We start from the raw sequence: 4,495 nt of genomic DNA on the forward strand, positions 1-4,495 counted from the left end.
CTGGTATGTTTTATCTCCCCAGCTACACTGCAAGCTGTCTAAGAAAAGAAAAAAAAAATCAATTAACAGTTTTTGTATGCTTACGCTGATGGCATAGAGTAGATGCCTCCTATTTCTGTAACAAATGTCCTTGTTATCCAAATTTTTCTGAAACCCGGACTCCAGGCTCAACCTGAGGATGAAAACACTGGGGAGAGGAGGTGGGGTGCACACATCCTACACATTAAGAGCACCTCCTCCCAGCTGCGTGCTGGCTCCTGCCTGTAATCCCAGCACTTTGGGAGGCCGAGGCAGGTGGATTGCCTGAGGTCAGGAGTTCAAGACCAGCCTGGCCAACATGGTGAAACCCGTCTCTACTGAAAATACAAAAATTAGCCAGGTGCAGTGGCGTGTGCCTGTAATCCCAGCTACTCGGGAGGCTGAGGCAGGAGAATCGCTTGAACTCGGAGGTGGAGGTTGCAGTGAGCCGAGATGGTGCCACTGCACTCTAGCTCTGGGGCGATAGAGCAAGACTCTGCCTCAATAAAAATAATAATAATAATAATAATAATAATAATAAAGGAATACCTCCTCCAGACACACTTGCAAGTGATGCTTGGCTTCCAGGAGAGATCACAGACCAGAACCAGGTGCAGTGCATGAGTTTCCCACATGAGCAAGGGTTTGACTTGGGACCTAAGTCTATGACCTGCTGGCTTCAGGTCAAATGTGGCCCAAGAAATGTCCCAAATCTCTTGTCCTCAAGATTGCCATAAGGCTGATTGTTTAAAACCAGTTTATTTCACCTGTGAGTAGAACGTGGCCATTCATGGAATGAGTACCACGCTGGGGATGAAGAGCTGTAAGGCTCTAGCCTGTGGTTATTCAAATGGCCGGGACAAGGGTCTCATGTCCCCGAGTTGTTTTCACAGGTTTCTGTTGAGAAAGACAATTTGTTTCTTTCCTAGATTTTAGAAACTGTAGAGTGTGCTCTTGAAAAAAAGGAGTTTGTTACCACTCCTCACACAGAAAATTATGAAAGCTGCCACTTTCTGGACAAACACTGTGTGCTGAGCACCCTCTGTACGTTCTCATTTCATCCTCATGACAGCCCAGTGGTGTAGGTACTGCAGCGACCTCCAGCTCATGGGTGAGTAGTTGAGGCCAGCTTTGTCTGAGGTCAAACAGCTGAGATTGTAGAGTGAGGATTGCAGACACCATCTGCCTGATAAAGCCACATATAATCGTCCCCGTGGCCACACTGCCCAGAAGGGGGCCACTGGGCTGCTGTGAGGTTAACCTGGGGTCAGCAAGCCTGAAAAAATGGCCGTCCTACCCCGTGACAGTTTCCCAAGACAAAGGAATGGCCCCAGCACTGAACCCCTTGCTACAGAACACTGCCAGTGTGCAAGGGAAAGGACACCAGCTTCGCTTATCTGCAGACCACCAGTGGAGTTTTTACTGCCAAGCTCGTAAACACCAGGCTGAAGCTTCTGGATGAGGGCGTGATGCACTGGCTGTCGTGGGCAGCTCAAGAATCCTGCAGGTCCATGGGACCACCTACTGTCTGTTCCCCTTCAGGGGACCTGCTACGGAAGTCACCACCTTGTGGTTGCCAGCCCACACCACGTAGGGGAGAGGATGATGTCAACTCTCAGGGCCTTGGAGAAAGTAACAAACCCTTCTCAAACACTTGACAAGAGAAAATCAAAAGTTGACTTTCCCATTTCCTTATGAGCACTATGCCCTCAAACCATGAACTCCCCTGGCCTCCGGTCTGGCTTCCCGGCCCCAAGCTGATGCGCACTCAGGGACCAGCTATGCATTTTAATGGCTGCCTGTGCAGAAAGTCATCCAGAAAGAAAATCTGCTCCCCACCCTGCAATGTCATATAGTTTATCCCCAGGCAAATATCAATTCTAGGTTTATTTGTATCTCTGCTTCCTTCCCCCGGGATAGTGAATACAAATTTTCTGATAACCACACATGATAATTGCTTTCGGAAAGCCTAGAATGTTTATCTTTCCCTCTGCCCTGTTTACTTCTTGGGGTAGCTGAGCTGAGCTCCGTCCAGCAGGTCATACTCCATCAGGTTCAGGGGCCACACAGTGACATGGGTATCCGTTTCTGTCCGCCCTGGCTGAGAGATCCTTGGAGAGCTGGCTTGACCCTGGAAAACAAAAACAAATGAAGTGAATGAGAGAACACCAGTTCCCTGACTGATTCTACACCAGTGACTTTAGGTCTGTTACAATGCAAAAGCACATGGTGATTTAGGCTGAAACTGTGCCAGGCAGCCCTAGGAAGTACGTCGTCATCTTCTTCTTCTTCTTTTTTTTTAGAGATAGGGTCTTGCTCTGTCACCCAATTTGGAGTGCAGTGTCATGATCATAGCTCACTGTAACCCCCACCTCCTAGGCTCAAGTGATCCTCCCAATTCAACCTCCCAAATAGCTGGGACTACAGGTGCATGCCACCACGCCTGGCTAATTTTTTATCTTTAGTAAAGACGAGGTCTCACTATGTTGCCCAGGCTGGCCTCAAACTCCTGAGCTCAAGCAATCCTCCTGCCTCAGCCTCCCACAGTGCTGGGATTACAGGTGTGAGCCACTGTACCCACCCTAGAATCAGTTTGTTGCTATCCATACAGTAACTTGCTGGGATTTTGATTGGGATTGTGTTGAATCTATAGACCAAGATACCAGCCCAAGGAGGTGAGTCTGTGTCCACATTTTTATGATCAAAAATGTTAGAAAGGTTGAAAAAAAAATAGTACAACTGTCAACCATAGCCACCATCTAGAATCAATTAACATTTAATATTTTTCCATATTTGCTTTAATCTGTGTGTGTGTGTGTGTGTGTGTGTGTGTGTAAATAGTTTTTGGCTAAACTATTCAAACATAAGTTGTTGAAATCATGATGTCTTAGTCCTAGATACTTCAGTATACATCTTCTAAAATATAAGGATGTTCTCTCACATAGCTGTAATACTTCTGTTTCAACTAAGAAAATTTAAAATAGTTCCTTAATATTAATTATCTAGTCCATGTTCAAATTTCTCCAATTGTTCCTGAAATAGACTTTATGCTACATTTTTGAACCAAGATTCAATCAAGGTCCACACATTGCATTTGGTTGTTAGGTACCTTTTAAAAAATGTTTTAGTGTCAAAAAATTTAGAACAGTCCAATTCACTTTTTTAATGACATTGGCTATTTAAAGTGACCAGGCCAGTTGTCTTGTAAATGTACAAGTTTTTGGATTTGCCTATTTGTCACAGTAACACTTAACTATTTTCCACATGTATTTATTTTTAGAAGTAAACCTTGATTAGTTTGTGCCAAATTCAGTAATTCTATTCCCTTTCTCAGTGGCTAGATTAAGAATGACCCATAATATAATTCCAAAAAGATGACTGGGAGGCTTCTTGAAAAAAGTACTCCCAGCTTGGGCAACACAGCAAAACCTCATCTCTACAAAAACACACACACAAAAATTAGCTGGGCATGGTAGTGCACACCTGTGGTCCCTGCTACCCAGGAGGCTGAGGCGGGAGGGTCACTTGAGACGAAGGCTGCAGTGAGCAAAGATTGCACCACTGCACTCCAGCCTGGGCAACAGAGCAAGACCCCATCTGGAAAAAAAGCACTCAAGGAAGTTCAATTCCTTATTACTGTGTAACCATATTACCACAAACTTAACAGCTTAAAATAACCCCAGTTTTTTGCTTTTTGGTTTTTTTTTTTTGAGACGGAGTCTCGCTCTGTCACCCAGGCTAAAGTGCAATGGCCCGATCTTGGCTCACTGCAACCTCTGCCTCCTGGGTTCAAGCCGTTCTCCTGCCTCAGCCTCCTGAGTAGCTGGGACTACAGGCACCCGCCACCACGCCCAGCTAATTTTTTGTATTTTTAGTAGAGACAAGGTTTCACCATGTTAGCCAGGATAGTCTTGATCTCCTGACCTCGTGATCTACCCACCTCAGCCTCCCAAAGTGCTGGGATTATAGGCGTGAGCCACCGCGCCCGGCCCCACCAGTTTTTTAATCTTACAATTTCTGGGGGTCAGGAGTCCAGGAACAGCTTAGCTGGATCCTCTGCTTCAGGGTCTCACAGAGATGGAATCCCAGGGTCAGCCAGTGCCACAGTCTCATCCAAGTCTTGACTGGAGAAGAGTTCAATTCCAGTCTCCCATGGCAGTTCCTTGCAGGCTGCCAGACTGAGGGCCTCAGTGTCACACTGGCTGCTGAGCAGAAGCCACAATCAGTTCTCTAACATGTGGCTTTCTCCGTGTGGCAGCTCACAACATGGAAGCTGCTTCACCAAAGCCAGCAAGGGAGAGAGAGGGTCTCCTGGTGACATGGCTGTTACAATTGTATGTAACATGAGCCCATGTGTGTAATCACAGAGAGCCCATCACCTTTGCCATATTCCATTGGTGAGAAGCAAGTCACAGGTTCCATATCACAACAAAGGATGATGCCAACAGCTGGGGCTCATGAAGGCCACCCTAGACGC

The sequence above is a fragment of the Pongo abelii genome, chromosome 8, assembly GCF_028885655.2.
Source record: "Pongo abelii isolate AG06213 chromosome 8, NHGRI_mPonAbe1-v2.0_pri, whole genome shotgun sequence".
Classification (NCBI taxonomy): domain Eukaryota; kingdom Metazoa; phylum Chordata; class Mammalia; order Primates; family Hominidae; genus Pongo; species Pongo abelii.